Consider the following 13,125-nt stretch of genomic DNA (forward strand, 5'->3'; position numbering starts at 1 on the left):
AATTTAGATTATATCCAGTTTCTTGACTATAGATAATATTGTAGGGACATATTTTTGCCTATAGTATTTTCCTCTTTAGTATTACTTTCTTAAATTAAATTTGGACTTTAGATTTGGAATTTCTGGGTCAGAGTTACTTTTATGGCTCTGAAGTAATATTCTAGTTAACACTTTAGAATAAGTTTTTCTCCTTCCAATCAACAGGATCACAAGTGATGGGTAATATTTTTGATTTAGTGCATGGAAGAGTTCACTAGCTTAAGTTATTTATGTTCTTAATGTACTCTGAAGATTTTATGCTCTTAATGCATGCCTGCACTTGGGGTCTGCCTGAAAGGGGCTTCTGCTAATTCAGTTGAGATGGTCCAGTATTTTTAACAAACTCACAGCTTATTGTGATGTTTTAGTCCTTGATGTTCATTCCTGGAAAAAGTTTCAAAAAAAACCCAAGAAGATATTAGCCTGAGAACAAAGCTAATTAGAGTTCTGCAGGAGAACTGACAATAGCCAGCCATCATTTAGAACTTGAACTTGAATTCAGAACTTGCCAGCCTCGTCTTTCCCTTCTCTGGGCCAGCCATTGTTGGTCTTTTACACTGTCTTTCATTTTCTGTCAACAGTCTTGTCAGCACCTTCTGGTGTAGGCTTTGCCTCTCAGGTAAGTGCGTCTTTGGGTGGAACTGGGCAATCTAGGAGAGTAACTCTGATGTACCAGGCATATGGTAATGCCAGTAACAAACTTCTCTGTGGTGAATGTGGATACCACCCTTCCTGGTAGGAGTGGACAAGAAGCCCAACATTGATATACACCTGTGGGGTGAGAAGATACTGCTCCTCATTGCTGCCAGTGACATTACGAAGCTTCTGAGAGACCATGTAAATATGTGGGCAACTTTTTAAAATGTATTAAATATAAGAGCAAAACATGAATTATATGTTTTGTATAGATACTGTGCAAGTATCCTAAAATTTTTGCATATGTCAAAATAACAAAGTACAAATGGCTACAGTAGGGTATAGTGAGATTAAATGGTATTTCTTTTTTGCACCGATGTGTTCTATATTTTAGCATATTTTCAGTAGAGGTTTAAAGTTATTTTTGGAATAAGACATGTAGGAGTCTAAGGTCTGTGAAATGAAATTGAATAAGGAGAGATTCTGGTTAAGCTACTGGGAAATGGAGGTAGAAAACATCAAGCTTTTGTCTGTATTGTCTGGAACTGAAATGAACACTGTGTCTCTTTTACTCTATGTCCATGTGGTTATGTTTTAAGATCTTCCTGGAGATGAAATGTATCTTTAGCAGGGAAATTTCTAAATATCAAAATCCCTTTAGGAAGCTAAAGGAAAATTTTGAGGTATTGAAGTGTGCCTTCTGTATCCTTTGGCCATCCCTTTATGTACTTTCCTCATTGCCATGACACAGTTCTCGAATTGCCAGTTTTCTCTTCCTGCTCGTACAACCCTGAGCTCAGTTGTGTCACCTTGTGTGAAGCAGTAGAGTGTGAGGGTGAAGAGTGCTGGTTCAGGACTCAGACTGCTTGACTTGGAGTCTTGTCTGGCTTAGTGACTTCGGGCTGCCCAAGATGGTTTCCTCACCTGTACAGTGGAGGCCACAATCACACCCACCTTTCAGGGTTGTTGTGAGGTTTATGTTGTTAATACTAGTGAAGTGTTAAGTGCAGTGGCTGCTCCCATAATACTCTACTTGTGATGATGATGATATGGAGATTGTGATAAACTGTCTAAGGTAGTTGGGTTTTTATTTATCAATTGAGGAAGTAGGGAAATCTGTAAGTGGAGTGTTTCCAGCACCCCTGAAATAGATCCCCTATTCTACCTATGCCTAGCACAGTACTGGGCTCGCCTGGCACTTAAGTAGAGACTTACCTTTGTTTCTTGGTTCTACTACTAACTTTTGTGATGAGAAAATCACTTAAGTGTTTCTAGAAGTTTATTTTTAATGCTAAAAACTAAGGTTAGACTAGCTTTGTGATTCTCTCTTTTTCTTAACCTTGATTTGGTTGGCCTATAGTTTGTTCAGTGGCCTTTTAAGTCTCCAGTGAAAGGTGCAGAGAAGATGACTTGGAACAGCTCAGTTGGCCAACAGATTTTGAACCCAAGTAAATGCTAGGTACTCTGTTGGCACTGGGAGTTGCAGAGCTGAGCAGTATGGACCCCCCTCCCTCCTGCCTTGTGGAGCTCGCAGTGGGGCCCTCTAAGAGAGGTAAACATCCTTTCATGCCATGGTGTGGTGAGAGCAGCTGTGGGCAGACACAGGGTCCAGGGTGGGCCCAGTACTGACCTCTAATTAGGGTGAAGTGGGAAAATAAGGGATGGTGAGATGAGCACCAGACACTGAGTCTGAATGCCTAGGTTTGAACTGCTTCATCTTTAATTTAGAGTCACCTGGGTTCCTAGTACCTGCCTTCTGGGGGCTGGAGATGCACAGTCTCTGCCCTCACAGAGCACTTGGTCAGGCTGTGAAGGGCACAGGGAGCTCTGAGCAAACCTAACAGGGAATTGGTCCATCTGCCTTATCTCCTGGGGATGCCTATGGAGGTCAGCAGTGAGGCCCATGGGGGTTTGGGAGCAGGGGAGAAAGAAGGGTGGGCCCCATAAGGCTTTCTGAGGATTTCTCGGTTGTTCTGGACTCCAGTGGAGGAGGAATGCTGGAAGCTCTGGAAGGATGAAGGTTGCTCTTTCCTCTAGCTGCCATTCATCAGCCACGTGATGACAGCAAGTAACTAGGAGGCCCTGCCTGCTGTGCGGGAACCATGGCCTCTCCTGGCACTCAAGCACAGTGGCACTGATGCTTTGCTGCCTCAGTGCTAAGTTTGGTTATCTTATCTCATGTCTCTTTGTGATACTTATAACAGAATATTAATTCTGGTTGGATCTTGGGGTGTGTGTGGGCACGTGTGTGTGGTTGCTTGTGTGTGGAGTATTAGTGATGGGGTTTTAAACAATAGTAGCTCTTTTAAAAGAGGTATCTAGCACAAGACAGCCTTTGATTGCCAAGCCTAAATGACATTGTATCACCATATTTCTAGGTTCTAGCACAGAATTTGTCCCTGTGGACAGCATGGAAGTGTTTAAAAACAGGCATATGATCTGTGCGGTGGATAACTGTTTGAATGATCTGGAATTCCCATTTTATCCCACACCAGCCTTCCTTCCATCTTTCTAAAGAGTGTTATATTTTCCTTTCAGCTACGCTATTTATGTAAGAACATGTTAGGATGTACAACAGCATGGTATAGCCCAGATCCATCATTCCATCCTCCATGTTGATCATAACTCTGGAAAATGACCTTCTTCAGTACTGGAATCATGCCATGATACAACTTCTAGCAGTTTAGCTGTTTTTATAGTGTTAAAGGAAATTAGATATTTTCTTTTGGTCTAGGAAGGTTTTCCCCCCCATTGTACAAGATGGCTAGTTATAGAGTTAATAACCCTTACATCAAGTCAAGTATTTAACCTATACTAGAAAACAATTTAAAGTGGACATTTAATTCAATATTGTTTCTTTTGTTTCCACTGAACTGGCACTAGCATAGTCTTTAAAGCCAAAACCAGAATGAAGGCCACGTGTCTCCATTTATTGTTACACTGCACAATTTTTTCCTGCACTGTTTTTCCTCAGTGATTTTCTTTGTGGACTTAAATTCAATTGCCTGCACTGTTTTTACTCAGTGATTTTCCTTGTGGACTTAAATTCATAATCCCTACTGTAGGCTGTTGGACACTAGAGCAAAAAAGGAGGTCGTCAGTCACTTTATACATATGAATGGGTTGTTATTGCTAAATGTCTACCATTTTGCTGTAGTAGAATACTTGCTCTAACTTGCTGATTGCCTGGAAGGAAAAATAATTTGAAAGATGGACTTAATATATGTAATATTTCTTGCTAAAATGGTCTCTTCTGTAGTAGGTATGCCTTCTGAGAAGAACTGAAGCTTGTAGTTAATTGTGGCATTTGGTTTGATAGCTTTTAGATGCATTTGGTGGTTAATTCAGCTTCCATTGTATTTTAGCCCAACAGTGAAGACTGTATCACAGCTTTTGCCACATATTTTCTTAATGTAGATGACCACTTGAGTAAGCATTGGTGGTAAATGGAGAATGGCTAGCATCAGGTTCAGGCCCAGACAGATCATTCTCCAATTCCCAGTCTCACGTAAGAGCTGCTTTGGAGCTCTGGGAGTCACTTCTAAACTCCTGTAAACCTCTGCTTGTGGCTCTTTTGTAGCTGTTACTGTGTTTATCATCTTTTGGTGTTCTTCACTCAGTTGTGAACTCCTTAGGTCCTGAAAGACTGAGTTCATATAAAAGATAGCATTTCACACTGGCCTTCCTGAGGACAAAGAAATAATGGAAACAACATGCTCTTTGATATGGAAGTGAGGTTTGAGTCCTGGCTCCCTTGTTTACTAGCTGTGCACCCTTAGATATGTGTCCTCTCTCTTCTGAACCTTATCAACTAAGGTGGGATAATTACCTCAGAAGTAATTATTCATTTGTTCAGAACAGCCTCAGTGGTTATTTTGAGGGAGTTGAGAATGTAGTGAAGTGCCTCGCCCAGTGCCTTTGGTACAGGCAGGTGCCCACATGATAGTTGTTACTCATGTCATTACTTAATTTTCATTCCTCCATGAAGCTTACCTTTTGATCACAAAACACTGTTTTTATAGGACTGATATTTTTCAAGGTGTCCCAGAGAAGCCCTTACTATTTTCTCAGTTCCCAATACATTTTTCAAGTCAGTATTTAAAAAGTCATTATGCTACTGGCTGTTCATTTATTCACTCATCTGTTATACAGATATTCTACTGAGTGCTGCATGTAGGCCTGAGGCTGGAAGCTAAAGATATGAAAATGAACAAAACAGATCAGTTCCCTGTTCAAAGGGGGCCTCTGAGCAATAGTAGAGACAGACAGAAAAGGCAACAAGGAAATGAAATCACAGTTAGCTGTGAGAAAAGCCATGCAGAAAACCAGTTGATGAGGTGGAGAATAGTTGGGGTGCTGGAAGACCATTTTAGACCAGGTAGTGAGAGAGTGGGCCTTGAGGATGGGACGTGTGAGCTCAGACTTAGATTGGGACAGTGCCACCACACTCTCTTCTTTGTGGGCCACAGGGACCTGCAGAGCAAGGGCCTCTACCTCGTGGGCTCAGTCTGAAACACCAGCCTCACTGTGGTCCCCTTGGCCTTTTGAACCTACTCTCAACAGGTTGATGGGCCTCCTTTCTAGCTAAGCTGCCACCCTGTTTGCAGGGAAGTGGTCCTACCATCCTCCCCATCAGTCTACAGGTTAACCGCACCCCCCAGGCTGGGAGCTGGCTTCTCTCATTTCCCTGGTTCTTAGACTTTAACAGACATCAAAATCCCTGGGAGTTTCTAAGGACCCATTTCTAAGGGCTCTGCCTCCAGTTTTTGATTCAAGTAAGCATGAGAATTTTCATTTCTAGCCAGTTCCCAGGTGGAGTTGCTGCTGGTCTAAGGCTAACACGTAAAGAGCCACTAAATAGCTTTTGCCCTCAAACAGTAAGTTTATGTGTCTCACCTATTTGATCTATCTATAAAATAAATATGAGGAAAATGTACATTTGCATAGTGCTTACTATATGCTTGTACTGTGCTAAGTGTTTTGCACTTGATCCTTTGAGGTAGGTATTATTTTTCCCTGCATTACAGATGAGGAAATGAAGGCACAGATAAGTTAGGTGGCTTCCATTTCACTTAGACAGGAAACAGTGAACTGGGATTTGAACACAGGTGGCCTGGCTCTAGAGTCCATATTCTTAGCCACTAGGTGAAAACAGCGGTGGTAATAGTGTCTGTCTCCTAGGGTTTTCGGTGACAATCATAGTGACATAACCTGTGTAGTGGCTAACGTGTGTTTTTAAAGTCTCCTTCCTGTATCCTTATTCCATATGTAAAAATGAAGGCTAATTTACCAGTTATTAAGCCCTGTAGTGGGTTAAAACACTTACTAGATAGTGACTTTTGACAGGAGAGGCTACAGGCCAAGTGTGGTTTATATAACAATTGCTCTGTAAAGGTGTAGTAAATGAATGTGTGAATTTTGAATTGTGGAAATTAAAATGAAACCATTGCCAGTTTCTCTTGGATATTGTATTAGATTTCTAATCTAAGATTTCTTTTTTTTTTAATGTTCCAGTAACACACTTTGTCAAATCATTTTTTAATTGAAATATAGTTTATATACAATATTATATTAGTTTCAGATGAACAACTTAGTGGTTCATCAATTATGTACTTTACTAAATGCTCACCACAATAACTATAGTTACTGTTACCAAAGATATTACAATATTATGAGCTATATTCCTTATGTTGTACTTCCACTCCTGTGACTAAATTATTTTATAATTTGAAGTTTGTATCTCATTATCCCCTTCAGCTATTTCAACCCCCTTCCTACATGGTAACCAGCCATCCTTCTCTGTGTGTATGAGTCCATTTCTGTTTGTTTGTTTTTTCAGATTCCACATATAAGTGAAACTGTATGGCATTCTTCTTTGTCTGACTTATTTCACTTAGCATAATAATACCCTCTAGGAACATTCATGTTGTCACAAATGGCAAAATTCCTTTTTTATGGCTGAATAATATTCCATTTTCTATATGTACCACATCTTTATCCATTTATCTACTGATAAACACTTCAGTTGCTTCCATATTTTGACAGAGTTGTAAATAATGCTGCAGCAAACACAGCAGTGCATATGTCTTTTCAAACTAATGATTTCATGAAATAGGACATGAAAATATGAACAAAAGAAAAAATGTGATGATATGGAATTCATTTAAATTCAAAACTTTTGAATCTTTCAAAGAACACCTAGGGAAAAAAGGCAAGCCATGGAATGGCTGAAAATATTTGTAAAACATAAATCTGATAAAGGGCTTATATTTAGAACATATAAAGAGAGCTTGTACTTCTTTAAAGACAACTAACATCATTTGCATTTATTTAAAAGGGCCTCTCTCAGCTCTTCTCTTACCTGTGAAACCGGCCAAGTCCTACCCACCTTGCAGTGCTTCTCTGAATGTGAACTGAGACCATCTGTCAGGCGTAGCAGTCCTGCGCCCAGGACATGGCCCTCAGCAGGGCCAGTGGCTTTCCTGGTTTCCTTGTAACATTTCTTAGTTTGCTCAGAGACAAGACCTGGGAATGTTTTGAAAGGTTTACATGAAATGCTTATTTACTGAGACTATTTTATTTTTTCATGTAGTTACTATTACTGTGTCCTTGAAATGAATGCCATATTATACAAATATTCAGATCAGTTTTAACATATCATTTAGGCCTAATTTAAGAATGTTTTTCTTTCAACCTGTTGTCTAATGTGGCATAATATAGTTAATACCATGAGATAACTTTTAACATTAAATTCCAGGAAAGAATATAAATACAGAAAAGATTGCCTTTAGAGGTCACCTAAATTTAGGCATAAAAAACTAAGTAAAACACTAGTAAGTAAATTCTGGTAAAATACAAGTAAGTTAAATACTAAGTAAAATCTAAAATAATTTACATATATAATTATGTAATCCTTTTGATAATAACAAATTGAAAATTTAGTTTTTACATGGATGCATTCATTTAAAAAATTACTAAACTTTTTTAAAGGAGCCTTTTTTGGGTAGATATAGATTCTTTTATCAGTTTTCTAATAGTATAGATACTGTGCTAGGGTTGAATATCACATCACATTTTCACCATCTAACACCCAGTAATGTTTCTAAATGAATATCTCTCCCAGTTCCTCTGAAGGTAAGCTCGGTCACTATCTCCCCCAGCTCCTGGTGTGCATGCTGTGTATGGTAGCAAGTGACAGGGAAGGTGTGTCAGTGAGATCAATCCATCAGTGTTTTGAATTCAGATTCTTGTTTTCTAATGATCTGAACCTGATGGAGCACAAACTTCTCTAAATGGACTTATAAATTTATTTTAAGAAAAGATGGAATATTCTCTAATCACTAATATATTTTTTCTCCAGTGTGCAAAATCACTATGCTAGATATTGTGGGGAAAGACTAAAATGATTAATAACTAATAACACTCAGCAAGTTCTCACTGCTCATCATACCAGATGCTATGCTAAATACTTTGGGTGATTCACTTACTGCTTAGAACAGCTCTGTGAAAAATCTCTTGGTTGCACACACATGCTCTTTATCATCTTGAGGAAAATGCTGTGTTAGGAAGATGCAAATAGTGGAATTAGGATTCAAATTCAGACCACAGAGCTAGTGTTCTGAATTCCCACAATTAACATCCAAAACCTTGCGTTCCTCATCTATAGAATGGGGAAAACAAACTAGCTTGTTGCGAGGATTATGTAAAGTAGTTGTAAATGACACTTGGCATCATGTATTAAGTACTTAGTGGTGGCAGCTACTTTGGCTATCATTGGTAAGGGATTGTAAAGATCAAAGTAAATAAATTGGTAAGGGATTGTAAAGATCAAAGTATATAAAGCATTTAGTGCTCAGTGTAGCCCATAGACACCAAAGACTCAAAGAGGCATCCTTTACATTGGACCTGGAAAACTGACAGTGTTTTTCTATGTGGAAATTGGTGGGGGCAAGAGCACAAGATAAGGGGAGTGCATGTACAGAAGTGTAGAGGTGGGATTGAGGACTACTAAGTGTTCAGGTTAGCTACATTAAGGTACCCAGGAAGAGGAGGAAGCTGGATGGCAAAAGTAATTTGGAGCCAAATTATTAAAGGTGAATGCCGCAAAGAAGTTTGTCTTCATCCTTCTTTTGGAAAGCCAGTATGCCAGTTTAATTGCTCAAAAATATGCAGTATTTGTTTCGTAGTATTGGTAAATTAAATATTTAGATACATGAGAAGGAGAGTTCCCTTGGATTATTTTTTGTTGCCATTATTGTTTAAAATGTTCATTTTCCAAATACACTAAGTGTCTGGATAGAATCAAAGCTGCCCAGAAAATGAGCCATTGGCTTCTTTCAAGTAGTTTCTAAGTGTTCTAAATTATTGAATTGACAAATCTCAAATATTGTTGCAAGTCTGTCTTTTGGTATATCTGATACGTTCAAAAGTGTTTCCTATAATAGTTTGGTTCATTCAGGTTGAAATGTTGAAGACAACTCCTAGAAAGAGCTGACAGCATAGGTGAGAAATGAGAACCCAGAAGCAAAGTACTGTGAACTGTTCATCACGTCATCAATCAATTTTTAAAACGTTATGATTTAAATGAAAAAATAATAATTGTACAATAAAGATAAATCTATAGGTTACCGAATGTATGATATTTAAAAGGACTATGGAGAATGTCATAAAACTTAGTTTTTCTGCTTCAAATAAAAAATTAGTTTGCTATGTTCCTGTCTACCTTAGTGAGTTTGCTTCATTAGATTAACTCAGATGAGGCAATACAAAGTTTTCTTTTAATAGAAACATATATAAGGCATCATGTCAGGCACAAGGAAAATAATGTTTTTAGTTATTTTGAATAAAAAATGTAATATTCTTTTTCAGAGAAGTTGAGTTACTTTTCCTACTATCCTGGAATATTGAACAGATAAACATTTCAAAATATTATACATCTGTTGTAACAGAGAGAAATGAGGAAGAAAAATCACAATTAACAGTTTTGACAGGTTTGTACCAAAATGGTATTTAATATATCTAATATTCTACCCAGAAAAAATGTAGAATGACTCATACTTTAAGTTAACTAAAAGAAAAGCCTTCATATCTACAGTTTTTAGTTAGTGTCCCACATGTTTCTAATATATTGACAATGGATCTTCCCTGGAAATAGTAAAGTTGACTTCATACCAGCTCTGATTAGAACTTAAAAAAAAACATTTGAGATGGTGTTATTCTCATTCACTCATGTGAATTGATTCTCAACTCAGTCATGGAATAGAATATTGCACATATGTATTGATAAAAAATAAGCAAAATGTGATTACTACCAGGATTTTACCTAAACTAGAAATAAATGACATAGGGTAACACTTTGAAATATGCAAAAGAGCATGAAATCTGTTCTGTGTGTTCCTCAAACCTCAAAAATCATGTTACTTTTATAGATTGGTTCAAAGGTATTTCAGGTAATACCCACGATAGCAGTTGATTTTATTGTCAACAAACAAGCATATTTTTGTAAAATCATAGGCAAATATAAAGGATAAAGCAGACCTTATTACCTTATGGAATCTTGTCCTATTTGGATTATAATATATTAATACATAAGGTTGTTCATGATAATTCTTTGTTTTGAACCTTTCCTCGGTCGCCGATATGTGTTCCTTGTTTTGTGGGATACAGTTTCCTCTCCTTCACTCCTCACCCTGGTGTCCTAATTATAGAACCATAGAATTTCCCCACACCTGGATTCTGACATCACACCACTGATCCCAGGCCTTTTCTCTGAATCTTCTGTTGTCCCGTTTGTGTGTGTGTATGTGCGTTTCTATGTGTGTGTGTCTATGTGTGTAATAGAAAGAACATGTATTCTATCTCTTGACTTTCCCTCTTGATTCTTTTTATTTACTTATTTTATTAAAGTATCATTGATACACAGTCTTATGATGGTTTCAATTATACAGCATGGTGGTTCAACATTCACCCATATTATCAAGTCCTCACCCTCTCTGTCTGTAGTAAGATGCTGTAGAGTCATTAATTGTACTCTCCATGCTGTACTACTGACATTCCTATATTGTGATTGCTAATTATAGTGCTGCTTAATCTCCTTCTCCCTCCCTCCCTCCCCACCCACCCTCCCTAACCCCTCCCCTTTGGTGACCACTAGTCCCTTCTCCGTGTCTGAGTCTACTGTTATTTTGTTCCTTCTGTTTTGCTTTGTTTTTATCCTCCACAAATGAGTGAAATAATTTGGTATTTGTGTTGCTCTGCCTGGCTTATTTCACTGAGCATAATACTCTCTAAATCTATCCATGTTGCAAATGGCAGGATTTATTTTCTTTTTATGGCTGAATAATATTCTGTTGTCTATATGTACTACATTGTCTTTATTCATTCATCTCTGTTGATGGACACTTAGGTTGCTCCCATATCTCAGCTATTGTAAATAGTGCTGTGATAAAACACAGGGGTGCATATGTCTTTTTGAATCAGGGATCTTGTTTTCTTCAGGTAAATTCCTAGGAGTGGAATTCCAGAGTCAAATAGTATTTCTATTTTTAGTTTTTTGAGGAACCTCCATCTTGCTTTCCACACGGTTGAACCAATTTACATTTCCACCAGCAGTGTAGGAAGGTTCCCCTTTCTCTGCATCCTTGCCAGCATTTGTTGTTTCTTATCTTTTGGATGTTGGCCATCCTAACTAGTGTGAGGTAATATCTCACTGTGGTTTAATTTGCATTTCCCTGATGATTAGTGATGTGGAGCACCTTTTCATGTGCCTGTTGGTGATCTCAATTTCTTCTTTGGAGAAGCATCTGTTCAGGTTCTCTGCCCATTTTTTAATAGGGTTACTTGTTTTTTGGATGTTGAGGCATATGACTTCTTTTGTATGTTAACCCCTTATTGAATATGTCATTTACAAATATATTCTCCCCTAATGTAGGATGCCTTTTTGTTCTGCTGATGGTGTCTTTTGCTGTACAGAAGCTTTAGTTTGATGTAGTTCTACTTGTTCATTTTTGATTTGTTTCCCTTGCCCAGGGAGATGTATTCTATTAGTTTCTTACTGTTATTAATTTCTATGACATAATTAATTTTAATATCTGACAGAATAAGCCCCTTCTGGCTTTTGCTTTATTTTCTTCCAAAAAAAAGTCACAGCTATTAATTTTCATTTTTTCCTCCATATGTTTTTCAAATTAATTTGTCAAGCTCCCTCAAATTATTTATAGGATTTAATAAGAAGTGCATTGATATTGCTTATTAATTTTAGAGAAACTTGACATCAAAAAATATTATTTCATCCCATCCCATCCCATGAACATCTATTTATTCAGAGACTTTTAGAAGTTCTTTAAAGTTTTAACATTTATCTTTGAGAGTCTTATGCAATTTTTGTTAGGTAAATTCCTAGGTATATTGTTTTTGTTGCTGTTATAATTAGGACCGTGTTTTCCTATTTTCAAATAGATAATTACAGTACAAAGGAATACTCTAGACTTATGTATATTGGCTTTATAACTGACAGTTTTCAGAACTCTCGTTTTATTTTTAGTGGGCTGTGGGTGATGAATTATTTTGGCTTTTGTCTTTCTAAAAAACTCATCATTTCACAAGATATTTTTTCTGAGCGAAAAAATTCTAGGTTGATGATTCTTCCTTTCAGCACTCCAGTAATGTCATTTTCATGTTTACCATGTTTTCTCATCTTTAATATTGGTATTACTTGTTTTAAATTCTTATTTTCTTTGTTCCCTCACTCATTATTTCAATAGTTATTTTTCCTCTATTTTTAATTCTGTCTTTAGCTGGATTTAGCTTTTTCTTATGGTATGAGCCAGGGATCTTTGCCGTTTCTTTGACCTCTCTCATCAGTTTTGCCTGAGGCTATTTTAAGTTATTAGGTTGTTAAAAACAACAACCACTTGTTAGTTTATTAATCAGCTCTGTTTTTTTTCCCAGTTCATTAATTTCTGGTTATATCTTTATTCCCTGCCTTCTTGTTTCTGGCTTTATTCTCTTGGTTTTGTCCTCCTTAATGAATTAAGTTATTTTATACTTTAAAAATCTTTATTGATTTCTGTTAAAGGCATTTAAAGCTCAGAATTCCCTATTATGACTGTTTTAGGTGCATCCCATAAATTTTGGCATAAATTCTTCCCTTGTTCTTATGCCTTAAGGATTTTTAGTTCCCCTTACTACTTCTTCTTGAAATTACAGATTATTATTCATTATTATTTTTACATGTTATATTTCAGATATGTGGGGTATCTTCTAGTTATCATTTTTTATTTGTTTCTACACCTATATGAGGTAAGAAAATAATTTGATGAATTTTTTGGTAAATTTTTGAAGATCCCTTTGTGGTCTGTGAAATGATCAAGTTCTATAAATATTACGTGAGTGCTTAAGAACAGTCTGGGTTTCTGAAGTTCTATGTGTTACTATTAACGTGTATACTTA

General features: G+C 37.1%; 1 protein-coding gene across 3 annotated transcripts in view; it reads left to right on the forward strand.

Annotated features, from left to right (window-relative positions):
• SH3GL2 (SH3 domain containing GRB2 like 2, endophilin A1) overlaps positions 1 to 13,125 on the forward strand; it is a 254,199-nt gene that overhangs the window by 50,572 nt on the left and 190,502 nt on the right. The window contains exon 1 of one of the 3 annotated variants that reach the window (XM_057498725.1): positions 12,952 to 12,975. The exons of the other annotated variants lie outside the window; for them this stretch is intronic. The gene's annotated coding sequence lies outside the window, so the exon portion shown is untranslated. Of the gene's footprint in view, positions 1 to 12,951; positions 12,976 to 13,125 lie in introns of those variants that run through there. 3 annotated transcript variants of the gene reach the window in all.

The sequence above is a fragment of the Manis pentadactyla genome, chromosome 3 (genome assembly GCF_030020395.1).
Source record: "Manis pentadactyla isolate mManPen7 chromosome 3, mManPen7.hap1, whole genome shotgun sequence".
Taxonomy (NCBI): Eukaryota; Metazoa; Chordata; class Mammalia; order Pholidota; family Manidae; genus Manis; species Manis pentadactyla.